The sequence below is a fragment of the Bos grunniens genome, chromosome 7, assembly GCF_055505025.1.
Source record: "Bos grunniens cultivar Pamir isolate PY7600 chromosome 7, Bosgru_T2T1.0, whole genome shotgun sequence".
Lineage (NCBI taxonomy): Eukaryota > Metazoa > Chordata > Mammalia > Artiodactyla > Bovidae > Bos > Bos grunniens.
In genome coordinates this window covers 37,542,007-37,564,682 of record NC_141171.1, presented here as the reverse complement: position 1 = coordinate 37,564,682, position 22,676 = coordinate 37,542,007, and the positions used below count along the sequence as shown (strand labels likewise).

The 22,676-nt window shown below is 46.4% G+C and overlaps 2 long non-coding RNA genes across 3 annotated transcripts in view; both read left to right on the top strand.

Moving 5' to 3' along the window:
- Positions 1-271: 271 nt before the first annotated feature.
- The window catches only part of LOC147369043 (uncharacterized), a 75,047-nt gene continuing 52,642 nt past the window's right edge, over positions 272-22,676 (top strand). The window contains exon 1 of one of the 2 annotated variants that reach the window (XR_015167220.1): positions 272-438. This is a non-coding gene — a long non-coding RNA (uncharacterized LOC147369043). The remainder of the gene's footprint in view (positions 439-22,676) is intronic. The other variant, XR_015167221.1, reaches the window with a different exon arrangement.
- Positions 15,055-21,383, top strand: LOC147369044 (uncharacterized). Its single transcript, XR_015167222.1, has 3 exons — positions 15,055-15,176; positions 15,993-16,095; positions 21,248-21,383. It is a non-coding gene; the product is annotated as an uncharacterized LOC147369044 (long non-coding RNA).

Sequence of the window (22,676 nt, the reverse complement as noted above, 5' to 3'; positions counted from 1 at the left end):
TTCCTAAACTACTACTCCCACTGGAGACCTGGTTCTGTAGGAGGCTAGAGAAAGCTAGGAGAAGGTGAGAAATGTGTCCTTGGCTCTAACAGTTAAATACACATTTTGAGTTCAAGGGCAAAGCCAAGGCCAATCTGGCTCTTCCAGAGTGCAAGGAAAAGAGCCACACTCACAACCGCTAGGCTTGCCCTGTGCTCCTGGCTCTAAACCTGGCTCTGGAACCAGATTAAGTCTGTCACCCGCACGTGCGCGTCCAGGCGCTCGCGCATGCGCACACCGGCAGGCTGGAGCAGGTGTGGTGGAAGACTTGAAACTCGCCTGCGGTTTTGATGGGAAGTCTCCCGGTGCCCCTCTGTCGTCGGCCTGAACCGAGAAGCCGGCAGCAGCTCCTGCCCTTTCGGCCAGACGTGCCTATAGAGCTGCTATTGTTTCCCTCAGGTAACAAATGCCACGGGCCTGGGCCAGCCCAGTTGCTTCCGCGCCCGTCAAATGAAGGGTGCTTTGTTTTAATTGTCACATTTGTTGTTTGGAGGGAGGCTCCGACCACGGAGTTTTCTGGGTGACCTTTCTGTTAGAATTGCATGCAAATGGCCCAGCGAAAGGTTGTGATTGGTCTGGAAAGGTTATCTCCGTTTGTCTAGATGGCTTTCTTCACAAAGGAAGAAAGTTCAGGCAGGGAGCCCAGGGCTAGGGTACAGCGGAGGAGAAAGGTCATCTGGTCTACACCCTTCAGTCCACAGGGCCCTGCCTGCTGGTGGCGACTTCTGTCTGCTTCCGGCCTCCTACTCGTTTTTACCTCAGCCTGGAGTAACCCTGGGGCTGAGGCTCCTTGCTGCTGCTCCCCCAGGTTGCCTTTTTTCCTCACAACAAGCTCTGTTTGAACTGATACAGTACATCCTCCAGTAGCCCTGAGCTAGGCCATGTAGAGGAATCACCCCTCAACAACCCAGGCTGTTAATAGATTCTTAAAGGGTTTGTTGAGGGGACAATGTATTAAATCTTCACCCTCCAGACAACTCTATTTAAATAACTACCCTTTCTGAACAACAACAACAACAATTCTCTCTGGAAGCTCAGCTGAGATTAATGTGTTCTTTATTACCACAGAGCCACCTGATAACCCCTTTCCCCTAATTTCAGACTGGCATTGGGAGTGAGATCTATTTTAAATCAGACACTCAGACTTTAAGCTGCTGAAGAGAAAGATGTCTGCTAGGATTTATGTGTGGGGAGTGGGGCAGATTTCTTGCCCCCCACTGGCCAGTCCCTCCCAGGGAAATCAGACTGTTGACTTTCCTGCTGGGTGGAGGCCTGGAGGCAGCGCAATTAACCTTAGAGGTCGCGTTGGGCGAGGGTGGGAGAACGTGAAGCCAGCAACCGGGACTGTGTGTGAGGGCTAGCAGAGAAGGTTCCAGAGGCGTGAGGGGATTGCAGTGCAGGAGTGTGAAGGTCTCATGAATCATGTCAGCTGTTGACCGGGGATTCACAACAAAGCAGCTGCTTGAGCAAGCTGTAGCTCAGTCCTTGGGGAAGCAGGTGGTGGGGGCTGTGTGGGGCATGGCCTGCCCCAACCTGTCTCCATTAGCTGTAATTATGCTCGTGACTTGTGCTCGGGGACAGCAAGGAGCCATCAAGGCCTGCCGGGACTACCGGAGACCTGCCTTTCTAGCCGGTGGTCAGTCAGCTGTAAAAATGGGCCAGAGTTGGCAACAACAGGAGTTGAGGCCTGAAGCAATTTTTCTTTGAAATCAACTTCTAAATTGCAGGGAGTCCAAATAAATTGACACATTTACTGGTTTGCCAGGCTTTCTCATTCCTGCTTCGTTGCCTCTGCCTGGCCACTCCTTGCTAGAGCAGTTCTGGGTGGGGGAGGGGGAATGTAGGAGATCTCCTCCCCTGACAACTGGCGGCAGCACTGAACTGTTTGGAAGGCTGTCACAGGCTGGGCACTTAGATGACAATTTCTGTGTGCAAGCCCAGTTTCATTACAACATTACTGAGTGCTTTTCAATTTATAAACTGAAAACATGTTCCACAAAAGAAACCTATAATCTACAGGGGAAAACCCCTGTACAGTAAACAGCAAAGAGGTACCAAGTATTCTTTCCAAGATAAATACGTATTTTACCATGATGTAGGCTCTCTCTTCAGTCCACCCTCCTGGGGAGAGAAAACCACTTTCTTAGCAGAATTTTCTCATTTACCCAGTTTAAATTCTGGCCTATTTCCTTCTCTAATCATAACTGAAATTCACTGACAAAAGAAGGCCCTCATGAGTTTTGATCAGTCACTTAGTATTTACAGTAGCATCTTGGTCACTGAGATTTTGAAGTGCTGGCCTGCTTGGGCAGCCTAGAAGCACTTAGGGAGGAGTGGTCATTGGCGGTGACAGTCTCTGTGTGGGTGGACAGCTTAGGGACAGGGCTGCAAGCACAGGCATGGATTCAGAATGCAGTTCTGCCACTTGATGGTTGGGCAAGGAATGTCATCTAAGACTCAGGTTCCTCATCCATCAGTGGGGAAAATAATAGCTACCTACTGGTTAGTTTAGGATTGAGTGATGTGACAGCCCAGGTACACTGTAGATGCTTAGTGACTGTTGGCTGTCTGTCATCATCATTGAGGATCAACACGGTTCTACTTTCTCTTCTCAGTGCTGGACAAGCTCAGGCAGTGAGGTGGGGGATCACTTCCTGATATCATTCTTGACGTGAGCCCTAGCTTTTTATCCTCCTGTCCTCTACACTAGGGCTTCCCAGGTGGCACAGAGGTAAAGAATCCACCTGCCAATGCAAGAGATGCAGGCAACACAGGTTCATTCCCTAGGTTGGGAAAATCCCCTGGAGGAGGCAATGACAACCCACTCCAGTATTCTTGCCTGGAAAATCCCATGGACAGAGAAGCCTGGAGAGCTGCAGTTCCTGGGCTAACAAAGAGTCGGACATGACTGAGCAACTGAGCACCTCCACACAAAGTCGAAAAGCCAGCTGGGTTGGGGCCTTCCCCTGTTCCAAATAGGCCCTTTGAACTCTGACTTCTTCTTTCTCTCCCTTTTCCTCCATCTATCTTCATGCCCTGACTGAAGTCTCACCTCCTCTAGGAAGGCTTCTTGAAGTCACTTGTCATGATTCATAGAGTAATTTGTTAGCACTCTTTGTCTCCTTACCAAATGTGATGTCATGACATTAATTAGCTTTTGATGAATCTGTGTCACCTCTTAAACCACCTGGCTACTATTTTGAGGTCATGGGTGGCTCTTTCTCTTTCCTTGCATTTCCCCCTGTACCCAGGTTAGTGTCTGGCTCAAAATAGGTGTTGAGCAAATGCTTGTTTACTCATAGATTGATGTAAAAAAAAAAAAAAGTGGGCTGAAGACTTGTGCAAAGATTAGAGTTTGCTTTGATCATCTCTGGCATTGATTCGTTCAGCCAAATTTGACTGAGAACCTACTAGGCTCAGGCATGTGGTGGTGAGCAAAACACAAATAGGTGCTGTTGAGAACAAATGCATTGCACTGGGATTGGTATTTCTTCTACAGGTGTGGGGAAGGGGCGTGGAGGTGGAGGTCACAGGTCTTAGCAAGTATTTCAGTTGTTTGTACTGTAGCAACTTAGGAAGCTGGAGCTGCAGCCCCCACTGAATTCCCCAAGCTGCATGGTTCTAGGTGAGCCTTAGCCACAGGAGACATTTTGAGTAAAATTTGGAAGATGGAGGTTAAGCAGGAGCCACAGTTCTTTTAAAATTTATTTTGTTGAGGTATAGTTTATTTACCGTGTCTTAATTTTTACTGTGTATCAAAGTGGTTCAGTTATATATATATATATACACACACATATATTCTTTTTCATATTCTTTTCCATTATGGTTTATCACAGGATATTGAGTATCGTTCCCTGTGCTATGTAGCAGGGCCTTGTTTATCCATTCTGTATATAATAGTTTGCACTTGCTAATGCCAGCTCCCAGTCCACCCCCCTGCCCCTCTCCCTTGGCAACCACAAGTCTGTTCTGTATGTCTGAGTCTGTTTCTGTCCCATAGATATGTTCATTTGTGTCATATTTTAGATTATATATATATGTGTGATATCATAATGGTTTTTGTCTTTTCTCTGTCTGACTTATTTCACTTAGTATGATAATCACTAGGTTCATCTATGTTGCTCCAAATGGCATTATTCATTCCTTTTTATGGCTGAGTAATATTCCATTGCATATATGTACCGTATCTTCTTTATTCACCCTTCTGTTGATGGACATTTAGGTGGTTTTTGTGTCTTGGCTATTGTGAATAGTGCTGCTATGAACACTGGGGTACATATGTCTTTATGAATTGTAACTTTGTCCAGATACATGCCCAAGGAGTGGGATTGCTGGATCCTACAGCAGCTCTGTTTTTAGTTTTGTGAGGAACCTCCATTCCATTTTCCACAGTGGTGGCACCAATTTACATTCCTACTGGTAGTGTAGGAGGGTTCCCTTTTCCAGGAGCCACAGTTCTTAAGCCCTGAATGTGGCTACAAGACAAGAGCAAGGTAGCAGCTTGTATACCCCCATGCTGATGTGCTGGCTAACGCAGGAGGTGCGGGGCAGCACTTGGCTCTGCAGATCTTCCCACTCCTACCAGATCTCCTTCAGCCTCTCCAAGGCCTGGGCCAGCTCCGTAGCATAGAACCCCCACTTCTGCAGGTCACCAAGAGCATCCAGGTGTCAAGACACAGAGCGGCATCCCCCCGGGTTTCCAGATGTCATGTGCTACGCGTGCTTAGTTGCTCAGTCGTGTCCGACTCTTTGTGACCCCATAGACTCTAGCCTGCCAGGCTCCTCTGTCTGTGAAAATTCTCCAGGCAAGAATACTGGAGTGGGTCATATGAGTCTCAGTATATTGTAGGTTCCAGTTTGCCCCTGCCGTCATCCACATGTGCTTCCTTTTCCAAGGACGGTCTAGCTGACCCAGAGTAACTGCAGATCCAACACTATACACAGAAGCAGAGGCCATGCAAACGGCACGACTTCACTGAAGGACGTCTAACTCCCGCCAACTCTGATATCCAAGTCTAAATCATCTAGAATGGTTCTGCTTCTCCAACCAAACCCTGCCTGATCCAGTGTCTACAGCACATAACATTTGTGGCGCTTCATTGTGTGCAGGTTGGGTGGTCACGCTGCATCTAAGAGAGATGACACGCAAATGATGTGGTGGGGACCCTTCACACCCCAACCTCGGAGGGAGAAACGCCTACCACTCCCCCATCTCCTGGACTATTCAAGCCGGCCTTGGGGTTGATGGAGAGGAGGTAGAGTCTGTGCACATGACCACCACTGGAGGCACAACTGGTTCATCACAACATTGGCATGATGGAGACGCAAAGATGCAAAGCAGCTTCGGTTTGTGTGGCTTGAAGTGAGAGAAGCGGCAGCTTGCTTTCAGTTGAGCAGATTATTGCTTGGCTTCTGCCAGCTGGTGGTAGGAAGAGGTACCAGAGAATCCCATTTCCCAGATTCAGGGGATGTGCGTGTTTGCCTTAAGGGACCACAGCCTTACCTGGTCTTTGGATGATATGGGACAGGGCTGGGTGCAGCGCTAGACCTCTGGCTCTGGCATCACACACGGGCCAGCACAACCATCACCCAGCAGCACAGCTGTGGGAATCTAGGGCAGGACAAGATGAGCAGAAACACCCAAATTCAAAGTCAATTACACGACAGTGTACATATTCATGTGCAGAAAACACAGGGAGGTGGAGAAGGAAGTGGAGTGGAATAAGGGAGCCTCCCGGGGGGCACACTTTATTATTGAGTGATGAACTGAAGCCTTGCTGTCTGTCACTGTTCAGAGCACCGTCATTTTTTTTTTTTTAATCCCTCCCACGCAGCGCTGTGCTATTTTGAGTTCTGTTATTTTTTTTCCCTCTCTCTCACCTCAGTCTGCTTGAGATGCTTGACAAATGAATGTGGAAGAAATGCTTTATTTTCCCCAATTCGGATGAGGGGTTTATTCCAGGGTAGCTGCCTCCTTCTTTGTGTCATCATGCTCTGCCTGGGCGGAAGGTGCCTGCTGAGAGCAGAGCCTGCGGTGGTCTCCTCCTGTGGTCTCCTGCCCCTGCTTTGAAGCCCTGTTTGCTAGTGAGAGGCCTTCCTTTAGCCAGGATCCAAGTAGAACAGAAAAGAATGCCAGGTACCCTTTTGCAAAGACCACGTACCTCTCCTCTATCTCACACACGGTGTGCCGAAGATTTGTTTAATTTCCCTTTTAAAAAGCAAAAGAAGGTCCCATTTGTTTATTTTTGTTTTTTATTTCCATTACTCTGGGAGTTGGGTTCATAGAGGATCTTGCTGCGATTTATGTCAGAGTGTTCTGCCTATGTTTTCTTCTCAGAGTTTTATAGTTTCTGGTCTTGTATTTAGGTCTTTAATTCATTTTGAGTTTGTTTTAGACATGTGAAATAGGTAGCTAGTGGGAAGTTGGTGTATAACACAGGGCGCTCAACCCGGTGCTCTGTGACAACCTAGAGAAGAGGGATGGGGTGGGGGTGGGAGGAAGGTTCAAGAGGGAGGGGACACGCGTGCTTATGGCTGATTCACGTTGTACGGCAGACACCGACACAACATTGTAAAGCAATTAGCCTCCAATTGGAAAAAAAGACAAAACCAGGGAAAAAACCCAAAAAACATAAAACTTGGAACTCTTTTGAGGACAGGAAGGAGATGCCAGAGGACGTGGAAGCATTTGATGTTATCTTCTTACCACCTGTTCACCTAAGTTAGCTATTTAATCAAATGAACAGTTGAGGGCCTGTGTAAACCAGGAGACCAGTGAGCACCTCATTCATCCCACTCTTTCTCTCACTGCCCTTGCTGGCCAGGCCTCCTCAGTGTCAGGACGGTGGAAACCTGCATCCCTGGCGTACGTCCTCTGCTCTGGGTGAGGACCGAGCTGCGGGCTGGCCCTGCTGTTGCTTCACCTCTTGACCTGCGTCGTCCAGGCCAGGGAGGTGCCAGCTCTCCTCAGAGTAAATTGCTGTGCCCGTAACCCTGGGGCTGGGGCTGCCCTCAGCAGTGCACCAGAGGCTGCATTACTTTGAGAAGACTATTTTCAGCAGGGGGACAAACCATTAAACTTAAGAAGCTGCCAGCCGCCTCCAGCAGAGCATGCATCCCACAGGATGTGGCCAGAGACTGGTTCCCAGCCAGCTTGAGCAGCCATCTGCAGAGATCAAGCCCTTTCTCTCTGGAACTTGGTGACACTTCACCTTAAAAAGGGAATGGAGCCAATTTGGGGCATCAGCTTGGGCCTTATCTAAGTGTGCTAATAAAAAGTTATGTTTCCCTAGGAGAGAGTGCAGTGACAGCAGAGAGGTGACTGCCTGGGTTTAAGACTCCACTGACAGGTGCCTCCAGCCCCCCTCATTTTCCTAGCACCCCCAGGCAGATGCTCCTCCATCCTGCCATTTATATGCTTCTTTATATGGAAATCCTAAAGCCCTGCAAATGGAAGCTAGAGGACTTGGTGAAAATTTCTGAGAGAGCTTCCCTGGTGGCTCAGATGGTAAAGAGTCTGCCTGACAGTGCAGAAGACCTGGGTTTGATTTCTGGTTCAGGAAAATCCCCTGGAGAAGGAAATGGCAACCTGCTCCGGTATTCTTGCCTGGAGAATCCCATGCACAGAAGAGCCTGGTGAGCCCAAGTCCATGGGGTTGCAGAGAGTTGGACATGATTGAGCAACTAACACTTACGTGGGAATCAGACCTAAATGAACCCTATAATGCTTGGAAGATTTATTTTACAGTATGCAATACATGACCTGTCTCTCTAAACTGTTTTCGGTTCTGCCTCACATAACTCACTTACCTCTTTAGCGGAATGTTTTACTGTTACTGTGTTTCTCTGTCACTTCCAAGGCCATGTCAACCTCCTCATTTCTACCTGAAAAGCTCCCCACCTAGTACCGGTTTTTCAAGCTCATCCATTCCTTAATTTGCACACAAATGCCAGATCCTCTGTGAAGTCTGACTGAGACCCCAGTGCCCTTGTTCCCCACCCAGAGGGGCTCTCCATCTCCTCGGGATTCCCACAGGTTTTTTTTTTTTGGCCACACCACATGGCATGTAGGACCTTAGTTCCCCGTCCGAGAATTGAACCTGTGCCCCCAGTGGTGGAAACACAGAGTCTCAACCACTGGACCACCAGGGAAGACCCTCCCATAGCTATTTACTGTGACATGTTTTATGTATCCTATTCATTTATGCATCATTTAATGATTGTCTAGCTTCCTGGTATAGTGGTCAAATATGTGGATTTAAGGGGCTTCCCAGGTGGATCACTGGTGAGGAATCTACCTGCCAATGCAGGAGCTGTAAGAGATTTGGGTTTGATCCCTGGGTCGGAAAGATCCCCTGGAGGAGGAAATGGCAACCTACTCCACTATCTTGTCTGGAAAATCCCATGGACAGAGGAACCTGGAGGGCTACAGTCCATAGGATTGCAAAGAGTCAGACTCAGCTGAGCAACTGAGCAGACATGCATGTGGATTCAAGAGGCAGGTTTTCTGGATGCAAACCCTGACTTGGGTGTTTATTATGTGACTTCGGGCAAATTAACTAGACCTTCTGTGCATCAACTTCTTCATCTATGAAATGGGATAATAATTAAATACTGTATAGGACTGTTGTGCAAATCAATTGAGCAAATCCATGTTGAATGTGTACAGCAGTGACTGGCAATATTTAGTAATGTTAGGTGTTTATTATTATTAATTGTTACTATTGTTATCATTATGATTCTATCTTCTCCTTTAAACTTTCTGATGGCAGGGTCCCACCTTGTCTATCTTTCTGCTTCACCACATGACTTTGTATATTGATACACGTTGATTTACTTTGTATATGATAGTGTTTATTTATAAATAAGTAGATGGCCACAGGGGTTTCCCAGGTGGCTCCATGGTAAAGAATCTGCCTGCCAATGCAGGAGACGTGGGTTTGGTCCCTGGGTTGGGAAGATTCCCTGGAGGAAGAAATGGCAACCCACTCCAGTATTCTTGCCTGGAGAATCCTGTGGACAGAGAAGTCTGATGGACTACAGTCCATGGGGTTGCAAAGAGTCAGACACGACTGAGTGAATGAGCACATATACACGGCCAAAGAATAAATAAGACTGCCATTCCTAGCAAATTGATCCCATTTTCCTTCATTAGTTTTAAGTTAGAGGGACTTAATAAAACTGACTTAGGCTTCAGATGACAGTATTGACATACTTTTTTAAACATAATACACCATGAGCATCCTTTCCATCTCAGCACATCAGCCCCATGCTGTTGTTGCTCAGAAGCAGTATCAAGAGTCCGTAGCACAAACCAAGACTTCTAGCAATGGACCGTTAAGAAATAACACACTACTGGGCTGAGGCCAGTCTACAAGTGCGTGGCCTCTGGTGGTATTCCCTGGCCACTATGCAGAGATTGACCCCAGAAAGCCAGAGATGTGACTAAAAGTAGAATTTAGAGTTTCAGATACATCTGGCGTCAGGGAGGGGCCTTGGAGAAGAGCCATAGAACTTTTCTCATACACGTAGTGCTCCGTGGCTCACTCGTGTCTGACTCTTTGTGGCACCATGGACTGTAGCCCACTGGTCTCCTCTGTCTGTGGAAATATCCACATAGGAATATTGGAGTGGGTTGCCATTTCCTACTCCAGAGGATCTTCCTGACCTGGGGATCGAACCTGTGTCTCTTGCATCTCCTGCATTGGCAGGAGGATTGTTTTCCACTGAGCCACCTAGGAAGCCCATAGACATAGTGTAACCCTCAAATTTGAGAGGTATCCTCACACAAATACTGCTGTCCATAAGCCTCACAATCATTTTATAAAAGGACCTGGTGGTTTTTTGTGAAGTCTAGGCCATGCTAGTTTCTGTCCTGCCTGTTTCTGAGATTCTTGAGCAAGTGAGAGAAAATGTAGTGATAGAAAAGAGAGGAGGGAGAGAAATTGGAGAAAAATAACCACAGTGGAAATTACCAGGGAGGAGGAGGAGAGATTTCTATTTTGACATCTTTTCCCACTCTTGTGACCACGAATGAAACGACAATGGAAGCTGTCTGAAATATTGATCAACTGAAAGAGAGTGAGGAATGTGTGTGCCCACACTGGCCCTGCCAGTGGCACCCCACAGATTGCTCTGCAGGGGGCAGAGGTGGTGGGCACCAGGTGAGTGTGGGTGATGGTAGTGTCAGGGCAGCTGAGTTATACTGACTAGCTCAGAGTTCTTTCTTGATGAAAAATTTGAAATTTTTACACTGTGGTGAAGCAAACGGGACAGTGACAGTTCACAACTGATGCAGTTTGGCATGCCTAGCGTACTTCTCAGTGGCACAAAACTCTGTTGCTCTCAGCTTCGTGGAGAGAAGCAGCAGACGGGAGGGGAGGCACTGTTTCTGCTTCGTCCTCGTCGGTTGATGTTTGTTTGTTTGAATTCATTCAACTCAACTAAAAAGTCATCTTGGAAGAGCTAGATGGGTGTTCTGAGTTTCTTATAGAACTGTGCAGGAAAGACCAGGCGGATTCGGGAGTCTGACTGGGAAATAAGGAAGAAGAGAAAGTTCTTGAATAAATTAGTCAAGATCCTGGCCAGCAATAGCTTAGACGTGAGAAATGCCACAGAAAATGTCAGTAATTTGTGATGTATGTGACCTCGGTTAGCAGGCACAGGAGAGCAGGGATGTGTGTCCCTTGATGAGATGACGTGTCCAGGAGGGGATTTGGATAGATCCACAAGCAGCAGCCAGCCACCCCCCGGGACCTCATTTAGTCCACTTTCAAACCTGTGAATGCAGTGGGTTTCTGTTGAAAGCAAATATGATTAAGTTGGTTTAAATAATTTAAGGACCAAATAAAATCTTCACAGAGTCGACTGAGGTGTGAAGCACAAATGTCTCTTGAGCTGCAGATTAAAGTGGGAGCAGGGCTCGAATCACAGACTCAATGGACATGAGTTTGAGCAAACTCTGGGAGATGGTGAAGGACAGGGAAGCCTGGCCTGCTGCAGTCCTCGGGGTCACAAAGAGTCAGACACGACTGAGCGACTGAACAACAGCAGCAACAAAGCACCGACGCTCGGAGGACATGTGATCCCCACAGTGTCTGGGGACAGTGAAGCCATGGAGTGTGACTTTCCTTCCTGCCCTGGATGGCAGGAGGGGAATTGCGTCAGAACTGAAATGTATGGGAGTCTGAACACTCCATGTAACCTCCCTGGGCAGGCTATCTGCTCCCAGGCTAGGAAGTCAAGGTTAGGTTGTGTTCAGCTTATGCTGGGAGCTGCCTACTCACAGGTTGGAGGCAGAAAGTCCCACACCATGGCCTGACGTCATCCCAGGAAATAACCTCTTTGACTGCCTGAAACCTCCTGTGTCATCCACGATGCAGTGTTCCCTTCCTGGCCTGAAGCATGGTCACAAAGCGCCCCTCTCTGCTTAGCCAAGGGTACACTGGCGTCTTTGGGACTGGGGACACCCTGGTCACAGTACAACCAAGAGAAGACCCCGGACCTCTGTGGCCTCCTTGCCCATAGTCCAGTAGCCACTTACAGGACCCTCAGGAGGTATGGGACAAAGCCGTGGACAGAGCAGCTGAACTGTTTCTGGCTCGTCAGATGACAGAATTACAAAATGAGGGGCATATGGCAATGTCCATCTGCATCTTATTTTTTAAAGATTTCTTTTCATGTGCACCATTTTTAAAAAGTTATTATTGAATTTGTTCCAGTGTTGCTTCTGTTTATCTATCATTTTTGGTTGTGCTGGGTCTGTGTTGCTAGGTGTGGGCTTTCTTTAGTTGTGGCGAGCGGGGGCCACTCTTCATTGCATTGCAGTGGCTTCTATTGTTGCATCACATGGGCTCTAGGGCACTCAGGATTCAGTAGTTGTGGCTCCTGAGGTCTAGAGCACGGGCTCAATAGTTGTGGCATATGGGCTTATTTGCTCCATGGCGTGTGGGATCTTCCTGGACCAGGGATCAAGCCTGTGTGCCCTGCATTGGCAGGAGGATTCTTATCCAATGTACCACCAGGGAAGTCTTTGCTTCTGTTTTTATATTTTGGTTTTTTGGCAGAGGCATGTGGAATCTTAGCTCCCTGACTAGGGATTGAACACGCACCCCTTCCATTGGAAGGAGGAGTCCTAACCACTAGACCACCAGGGATGTCCCCTCCATCTGCATTTTAGAGGAGTTTTCCCTGGGACCTGGCAACCCCACTTTTATGCATCTATAAATTGATACACCTGTACATATATTCAGTAGACGCACAAAGCTATTCACTGTGATAGTACAGTAGCCAAAGATTAGAGTCAACTCAAGTATTTACTAATAGGAAACTGGTCAAACAAATAATGGTACATCTGCACAGTGGAATACTACATCACGATAAAAAAGAATGAAGTAAATCTGTATGAATCAACATGGGAAGATCTCTAGGATATATTGTAAAGTGAAAAAAAAAAAACCCAAGGTGTGGAACAGTATCTATTGTATACTAGAAGCCTTTTTTAAGACATTTTTTTCCTAATTGCCACGCCTATGAAATTTTAATATCATGTATAATCAGTTTATGTGCTGTATGTATACTGCATATCTGTGATTTATACATAAAAAGAGTAAGAATTTTTCACTTCTGAAAACCAGTTGTCACCCCCTTGGGGGTGGTATCCCCCCTGTTGAGAATGCCTATTCAGTAAGAAAGGGAGGAAATAAACATATGTAACCAACTGGAAGGACATATAAAAAACAGGTGTGGGCAAGCTTTCTTCAGGTATTCATTTTCATATTATTTTTGTTTTTGAACTATCTAAATATGTGGCCTGTTCAAAAAATTAAATTGAAAGACATGAATTCATTTTTTCTAAAGTGAAACAAACAATAAAGAACGTCTGAGGAATGGCCAAACAAAACACACAAGCAAGCAAAACGTGCTGCTCCACCGATTGCTTGTCCCTGAACCCTGCAGGGTCCTGCCGGCTGGAGGCTGCCTCTGGCAGAGCCGGCATCCGGTTCCCCTGGGGGCCTCCGGCCCTCAGCAAAGGACTCCTGTCCTCCCAGGGTTAGGGTTCAGCACAAAAGAAACCTGGGAGTACTCTCTGCTCTCTTTTAAGCACTGTTTGGGTTAGTCTTTAAGATCATAGCTTCTACTTTAAAAGCATCAGGATGTCTCAGAGCCTTCGGCATAGGGGCTGGAAGGAAGCACGCACCTCCTGGCTTTTTGGAGAGAATGGGAAATGAAGGGGGAAGTCACTCACGCCCTCTCTTCCTCTTGAGGCCCACAAAAGCTCTTGCCAAGAAGGGCCTGGGATGGGGCAACACAGCCCTGGCAGTGAGAGAGGGATAAAAGGCCCCTCTGGTTCCCAGTCTCCGGGACCAAGGCCGGGTCAGCTTCCTCCAGCAGTGCGCTTCCTCCTCCCAGAGAGATGGCTCCGGAGGAGGAAAGGCCATGCTTCAGGTTGATTAGGAGACCAAACATTCCACCGTGGGCCTAACAAAACAAAATCCAACAAAAATGTGTGTGTACACTTCAAGGTATCAGCAACTTTCATTTGATTGTATAAGGAGACAAGATGATAAATTAGATTTGTGTGACTGTGCCCTTTCCTCTGCTTAAATATCAAACATCGCCATGCATATTTGGAATAACTGGCTGCTGGTGAATGAGTTTTGTTTTTAGATTGCTACAGTAATGTACCTGGAGAAGAGAGTCAGTTCATTTAGGTCAAGTCCTGGTTGTGTCCTTCAGCCTCACTTTCTCCATTGGTAGAATGTGTATGATAATAATCATATCTGCGTGATAATGCTGTTGTAGAGAGTGACCGGTTGATATAAGAATTGTTTCACGAGAGCAAGATATTGTCATTGTTGACATTGTTATTTCTAGAAGATTGAGGGAAGGTCTTGCTTTTTAGAACTCAGCTGGGGACACTTAAGGGGCTTCCCAGGTAGCTCAGTGGTAAAGAATCTGCATGACAATGCAGGAGATGCAGGAGACATGGGTTCAATCCCTGGGTTGGGAAGATCCCTTGGAGAAGAGAATGGCCACCCACTCCAGTATTCTTGCCAGGATAATCCCCTGGACAGAGGAGCCTGGTGGGCTACAGTGTGTGGGATCGCAAAGTCAGACACGACTGAGTGATTGAGCACACACAGACATACAAACACACACGCAGGGTACACTTAACCACCTTGTTGAGCTGAATTGTGCTGAATTCAAATGTCTCTGCTCCATTGAAGGAGATTCTAGATTCTCCCTTCTATAATGTAGATTCATTTCTCAACATTTTTGGAAACATCGAAGCCACTTACGAGTGGGTGGTTCGGATATCTAGGGTGTCGTGTGGGAAATGGCAGCTTTTGATGATTTGCCTTATGCCATCTTACCACATCTCCCTGTTGGGCCTCAGGTCTCTCACTTTTCTGTTTTCTCTCCTCTTTCTGTGTCTGAGGGGTTGCTGTTTGAAACACACACAGGGAAACGAATCTGTCTCAGGCCACAGCAGTGCTGAGTGCTAAACTATAAATGTTAGAATGCTCCTCTCAGAATTGTGTAGACCCCCAGCACCATTTTATATCCTAGTGAATTACCCTCACACCTGTCCACCTTACTAACATGTATTCCTGGCAGAAGTGGCTGAGCATTTTTTGCTTTAAATTACAAAAAATTGTTATATGTTTATTATAGAAGTTCTAAAATAAACATAAAATGTATGCAGGAAAAGGTATTACTCATAATCTTACTACTTAGAGTTATGGAATGTTAACCTCTAGGCACATAATAATCTATGTATTTGTATATATCTAGTCAAGGCTATGGTTTTTCCAGTGGTCATGTATGGATGTGAGAGTTGGACTGTGAAGAAAGCTGAGCGCTGAAGAATTGATGCTTTTGAACTGTGGTGTTGGAGAAGACTCTTGAGAGTCCCTTGGACTGCAAGGAGATCCAACCAGTCCATTCTAAAGGAGATCAGCCCTGGGATTTCTTTGGAAGGAATGATGCTAAAGCTGCAACTCCAGTACTTTGGCCACCTCATGTGAAGAGTTGATTCGTTGGAAAAGACCCTGATGCTGGGAGGGATTGGGGGCAGGAGGAGAACAGGACGCCAGAGGATGAGATGGCTGGATGGCATCACTGACTTGATGGACGTGAGTCTGAGTGAACTCTGGGAGTTGGTGATGGACAGGGAGGCCTGGCGTGCTGTGATTCATGGGGTCAAAAAGGGTTGGACACAACTGAGCTACTGAACTGAACTGATGATGTGTATATACATATATATATAGAGAGAGAAATATAGACTATGCATATGTGTGTACATGTTTATATGCATGTATTTGGGTTTATATAATTTTGCTCATTTTTCTTTTGAGGGGCTGCACTGGGTTTTAGTTGCAGCACATGGGATCTTCGGTCTTCACTGTGGCATTTGGGATCTTTAGTTGTGGCACGTGGAATCTAGTTCACTGAACAGAGATTGAACCAGGCTGAGTGCATTGGGAGCACTGGACCACCAGGGAAGTCCCTGCTCACCTTACTTTTATATGCAAATGGGATCACAGTGAATCTACTATTGTGTGGTCTACTCTATTCCTTTTCTAAAATTTGATAATATATTGCAAACAACTTTCCATATTAATAAACATATCGTATACATTATTCTTAGCAGAAGTATCCCAACTCCCAACTCACCTTCAAGAAAAAGAGCCAGCGGCAAGTCTCATGTCTAAAAACATAGGGAACTGGTAGGAAAAGTAGTTCTTCACATTCCCTGTTCCTCCAAAAAAGCAGTGTGCGTGCATTCTCAGTCACTCATTCATGTCTGACTCTTTGCAAACCTGTGGACTATAGCCTCCCAGGCTCCTCTATCCGTGGAATTCTCTAGGCAAGAATACTGGAGTTGCCATTTCCTTCTCCAGGGAATCTTTCTGACCCAGGGATCAAATGCATGTCTTCTGCATTGGCAGGTGAATTCTTTACCTCTGAGTCACCTGGGAAGCCATCAAAGAAGCAGGTGACTGCAGTAAGGATGTGCTGAACTGCTAAGAAGAGAGATTTTCTCTAGTACATGTGAGTCCCATGGGAGTGACGTGGACCTGAAGCTTTTCTTAATGGCAGACTTTCCCAGGTTTGGGTTCCCAAGTGGGGCAGCAGCACAGCCACAATGCTGCAGGGCTCCTGGGCTTGCACTGAATCCCACCCCCACCCCTTCCACCCCCAGAGAGTCCTCCTGGTTTCCAAGGACCCTCAAGACATCGCTTCAGGACAGACAGAAGGAGAGGTGTTCCAAGGGCTTTTTTTGTGTTTCTGTTGCCCAAATCTCCCTGGCTTCTGATTTTTTGTTTGTTTGAGGGTTTTGTTTTTGCACCGAAAATGTTTTCCATCTGGGTACATCCTTGTGCTGTTTTCAGCCAGCTCTTTACCATTCTGCTGTTACCATGTCTGTCCTGGCCAGGGTGGCTGCTGTTGCTGCAGTCTTCTGATAGTTCTTGTTTACCTCAGCGGGTATTCTTTCTTTTAAGACAGGGCTATGTGGCACACTCAGCTCAGTACAAACTGCTACCTTCCTTTCCTGGGGCTAGTCAGCAGCAGAATGCAGCTCTGGGGCCTCTTGGCAGACTGCACTCTCTGTCCCTGAGAATGCCCCCTGCAGCTACCCTGATCAGGTCTGTACCTCCTCTGCTCTTGTAGAAACCGGTTTTCTGAGGGAGAAGGGGAACGGTGTTCCATAAGAATCAGGGAGAAAGCGCTGCCCATTTCTGAAGAGGTAAATACCAATTCCAGAGAGCCATGGCATAGACCCTGTCTGCAGATAATGCTCCAGGCAGTCGAGAATGGTTCTTGGAGGTTTGGACACAAAGGGCCCTGCTTCTCAGAGAGGAAGAACAGAGCAAGTTTACCTTTCTGGAGCAATAGTTCTTAACTATTCTGGGGTCATTGAAACTGATAGTCTCTCAGTCATGTCTGACTCTGTGCAGTTCTATGGACCATAGCCTGCCAGGCTCCTCTGTCCACAGGATTCTCCAGGCAAGAGTACTGAAGTGGGTAGCCATTCCCTTCTCCAAGGGATCTTTACAACCAAGGGAATGAACCCAGGTCTCCTACATTGCACGTGGATTCTTTACTGTCTGAGTCACCAAGGAAAGTGAAAAATGAAAATGAAAGTCATGTCTGACTCTTTGCAACCTCGTGGACTATAGTCCAACAATGTCCTCTGTCCACAGGATTCTCCAGGCAAGAATACTGGAGTGGGTGGCTGTTCCCTTCTCCAGGGGATTTTCCCAACCCAGGGATCGAACCCAGGTCTCCTGTGTTGCAGGCAGATTCTTTACCATCTGAGCCACCAGGGAAGTGCTTAAGAAATAGGATCAATAGAGCCTGATGGGGGCCAGCAGGTGTCCTCCTTGCTATGTACACATACAGTACAGACACATCACAGACAATCTCAGGAAGTTCACGGACCTGATAACATCCAGCAAAAGGCCTGCTGGGAGTTAAGTCCAGGAAAAATCTGGTTAGAGCTTTTAGTGGAGGAAATCGAAAGCTCTGGAGAGTGACTCTCCACCCCCAAGCTGAGCAGAAGGCAGAGGCTGTTTTTGGGGTAATTTAGGTTGAATCCCTCCTGGCCTTCCCCCATGATTTCTTTACAGGGGGAAGTCAACCTCCAGATTTGTGCTTTGCTGGGTATGTAGTCAGCCCCAGACTTGGCCTGGATACCATGGCCGAGCCTTCATGCCCAGCTCTCCCTAAAGAAGATCCAGTGGGGCTGGGAGAACAGGCTCTGGATCAACCAGGGCTTACTAACCAGAAGATAAACCCTGCAGCACCAGCTTGGAGTTTGGCCTCTGGTAACAGGGACCCCTATTGGCCTTGAAGCTGGTGCATTTGGACTGATTTATTGTGCCAACTGTGGGAAGCCGCTGAGCCCCTCTGCTAGCTGAGAAAGGAGGGCTTCCTGGCATCTGTTTGGATATGTTTTTTTGTGGCAGGACAGCCTCGTGGACCCAGGCCCCATTTCTCAGCAAGGTGGCTGGTGGTGGTCTTGCTCCAACCCATCCATCAGACCCAGCACCTGGCCGGAGGCCTGGGACTAGGCCAGTGAGGGTGGCGGTGTTATTACAGGGGTTCTGCTGGTTGAGCCCTCACTCATGGAGCCCTGTGGGGCAAGAGGTAGCCTTGGACAAAACTGGAGAGCCTGAGGAGTACTTTTTCCTCCTGCAGCTTGTTTCAGGGCCACTTCCTTCTGCCACCCCCTTGAAGGTGTGTCCTTCCCGTTAGGTCCCAGGGGTGCCAATTCTGCTTTTTGGAGAAGAGCCCAGGTTTTGCACAGCTCCCGTGCTGCTCTCATCTCTTCATCAAAGCATGCCTGTTAGTAAAGTCCTCCCTTCAGAGCTGAAAAGCTGCTTTCTCATTTGAACTTCAGAATGGCCCTGTGAAATGAGCAGAGTTATCTCTGCCCCAGCCTTGCTCCCTCATTTACAGAGAAAGGACCCAAGATCCTGAGGAAGTGGGGAGTTGGTGTTTATTTTTTAAAAATTAAAAAAAAAAATTATTTGGCTATGCCAGGTTGGCATGTAGGATCTAGTTCCCTGATGAGAGATCAAACCCAGGCCCCCTGCTTCTGGGACTGCAGAGTCTTAGCTACTGGACTGCCAGGCAAGTCCCAGGAGTTGGTGTTTTTTGAGCAAAGGTGTGACTTCTCTGGAGCCCTGGGTTTGAGGTAAAAAGGATCTGAATTCAAATTAAGGTCCTTTTGCCTGACATTATGCCTGGGGTTGATAGGAAAATGGAAAGGAACTGGTAGCAGGTGTTCAGTCCTGGTGGAAATACTGGCTGTAATCTGTGGAAAGCCCACGCATCGTGTTTTGTTGTTGACTTGCTCACGTACCACTCACGTGGCGGCATCTCTTTGGAGCCAGTTTCCATGAATGATGACCCGGTGTGAGGTTGACATAATATGGCCAGGACATTTCCCAGTGTCCTCACACTGAAATGACACAGCTCATTAATTTTGTTCCAATGCTGTTTTAAATAGCCTGAATCCAAAGGGCACTTTCCGTTCTCATTTCCTTGGCAAATCGCTTGGTGCATTTGCCAGGATTTGTTTGGTTACTCTCAGGTATGGGTTAGTGGAGCATTTTAATACTGAGAGTGTTCTTTGGAAGGAGTGATGCTAAAGCTGAAACTCCAGTACTTTGGCCACCTCATGCAAAGATTTGACTCATTGGAAACAACTCTGATGCTGGGAGGGATTGGGGGCAGGAGGAGAAGGGGATGACTGAGGATGAGATGCTGGTTCGAATCACTGACTCGATGGACGTGAGTTTGAGTGAACTCCGGGAGTTGGTGATGGACAGGGAGGCCTGGTGTGCTGTGATTCATGGGGTCGCGAAGAGTCGGACACGACTGAGCGACTGAACTGAACTGAACTGAATACCGAGGCAAACAGAGCCAAACTGAGAATTTCACATTTTCGACATATGTGTTTATTTTTTTTAACTTGGAACTCTCCATTAAAGCTTCTTATAAACTCCCGTTTGGTGAGTTTGCCACTGACACACCCACTGTCACTGGCCGCTCCCCGGTCAGTCCTCTGGTCCCTCGCTTTGACTAACAGAGTCAAGTCCCAGATCTCGGCTGCCGGATGTTACAAACACACTCAAATGTCTTAACATAATGACCCGGGGTGCCCAGAAGATGACGCTCTTTCCTCCTGCCATTTCTGCCCTTCCTCACCGACAGCCTGTCTCCCCAGATAGAATTCCAGACAGAAAAGCATCTCTCATCCCACAGCTGGAAGCACCCTCCCTTCCTCAGAAGTCCCTGGTGCTTCTCTTTGTCTTTCATATACCACTTATCGCATTCTCCTTTGAAGAATATTCATTTAATCTCATCCACCTGGCTTAGCACCTCTTATAGAAATCTCCTTGGAGGCAAATTCCCTCCCAATTCATCTTTGTAACCCCATGATACCATGCACAACATCTTTCACAGATTTTCAAATGAATTAGTGCATTGAAAAGGTAGATTAAAAACTTTAAGTATGGAAGAAAGTGATAAGAAGTAGCTTGAATTATTAAAAAGTTAGAAAGTAGTTGAGGCCATGTAGTCATATTACTTTCAAGTATGTATCTCCAACTAGGCTAATCTAGTCTTGCATCATAGATAGCATGAGGGAACCTATTTTAATGAATAATTGAATTATTATTAATATTCTCTGAATTACTAATATTTATATGTACTTGGTGCTGCTGAAATACTTTCCAGGTCTTTAGAAACAGTTCTTTTTCCTGCTAAGTATTTTACTGTTTCTACTTTGAAATCTGGGGCTTCCCTGGTGGCTCAGATGGTAAAGAATCCACCTTCTATGCAGGAGACCTGGGTTTGATCCCTGGGTCGAGAAGATTCCCTGGAGAAGGGAATGGCAGCCCATTCCAGTATTCTTGCCTGGTAAATCCCAAGGACAGAGGAGCCTGGCGGGCTACAGTACATGAGGTCGCAAAGGGTCAGACATGACTGAGTGACTAAGCACACACACATACCTTGAAATCTAGTTTACACTATTAATTTCTTGTTTGCAGATGTACATAGATATATTTTAGCTCAACTCCTGTCTGAGTGACCAAAATATATTCTGGGAAACACCAGTCCTGGGAGACGTTCCATGAAAACAACACATTTAGTCATCTAATACTTTTAGGATATATCCTGTTCCTTCCTTTATAAGATTCCTAGCTAGGTAATAGTTCTCCACAGGTACACTGTATTATTGAGTAGGCATCTGCTGTATTCAGTCACCCTTTACTGGAGCCTCCACTGGGTGTCAGGTGCCCAGGTAAGGTCTAGGAATGCACAGCAGACTGACACTGTCCCTGCCCTCTGGAGGCACCTTTAAAACAAATCATTGCAAGGCAGGGTGATGAGGGCAATGGTGATATGGAGGCAATGAAAAGGAATAATCCCCCTGGTCACTCAGAGGGACAGGGTCATTTCTGAACTCCACTCCTGTCTCGATTGTCTACAGACTTCCTTGCAGCTTGGCTTCTCTCTTCACCACCATCCACCACCTCCTACCACAGCAAATTTTGGAGGCTTCTATGTCCTCAGCCTCTTCATTCCTTCCTATTTCTCTGCTCTTATCCAGTAGCATATTGGGCACCTACTGACCTGGGGAGTTCATTTTTCAGTGTCCTATCTTTATGTCTTTTCCTACTGTTCACAGGGTTCTCAAGGCAAGAATGCTGAAGTGGTTTGCCATTCCCTTCTCCAGTGGACCACGTTTTATGAGAATTCTCTTCCTGACCTGTCCATCTTGGGTGGCCCTACATGGCATGGCTCATAGTTTCATTGAATTAGACAAGGCTGTGATCCATGTGATCAGTTCGGTTAGTTTTCTGTGATTGTGGTTTTCCGCTCGGTTGTGGATGAGTCTGGTGGTGAAAGTAAAGTGTGATTCTGTAAAGAACAGTATTGCATAGGAACCTGGAATGTTAGGTCCATGAATCAAGGTAAACTGAAAGTGATCAAACAGAAGATGGCAAGAGTAAACATTGACATTTTAGGAATCAGTGAACTAAAGTGAACAAGAATGGGCGAATTTAAATCAGATGACCATTCTGTTACGGTGGACAAGAATCCTTTAGAAGAAATGAAGTAGCCCTCATAGTCAAAAAAAGAATCTGAAATGCAGTACTTGGGTGCAATCTCAAAAACGACAGAATGATCTCTATTTGTTTCCAAGGCAAACCATTCAATATCATAGTAATCCAAGTCTGTGCCCCATTAATAATGCTGAAGAAGCTGAACAGTTCTATGAAGACCTACAAGACCTTCTAGAACTAACACCAAAAAAGATGTTCTTTTCATCATAGCAGGCTGGAATGCAAAAGTAGGAAGCCAAGTGATACCTGGAGTAACAGGCAAATTTGGCGTTGGAGTACAAAATGAAGCAGAGCAACAGAGTTTTGCCAAGAGAACACACTCGTCATAGCAAACACACTCTTCCAACATACAAGGGATGACTCTACACATGAACATTACCAGGTGGTCAATGCTGAAATCAGATTGATTATATTCTTTGTAGCCAAAGATGGAGAAGCTCTCTACAGTCTTCAAAAACAAGACCTGGAACTGACTGTGGCTAAGATCATGAACTGCTTATTGCAAAATTCAGATTTAAATTGAACAAAGTAGGGAAAACTACTTGGCCATTCAGGTATGACCTAAATCAAATCCGTTATGATTATACAGTTGAAGTGACAAGTAGATTCAAGGGATTAGGTCTGATAGACAGAGTGCCTGAAGAACTATGGACAGAGGTTCATAACAGGAGACAGTGATCAAAAGCATCCCCAAGAAAAAGAAATGCAAAAAGGCAAAATGGTTGGTTGAAGAGGTCTTACAAATAGCTGAGAAAGAAGAGAAGTGAAAGGCAAAGGACAAAAGGCAAGACATACCCATCTGAATGCAGAGTTTCAAAGAATAGCAAGGAGAGATAAGAGAGCCTTCCTAAGTGAACAATGCAAAGAAATAGAGGAAGACAGTTGAATGGAAAAGACTAGATATCTCTTCAAGAAAATCAGAGATACCAAGGGAACATTTCATGCAAAGATGGGCACAATAAATGACAGAAATGGTATGGACCTAATAGA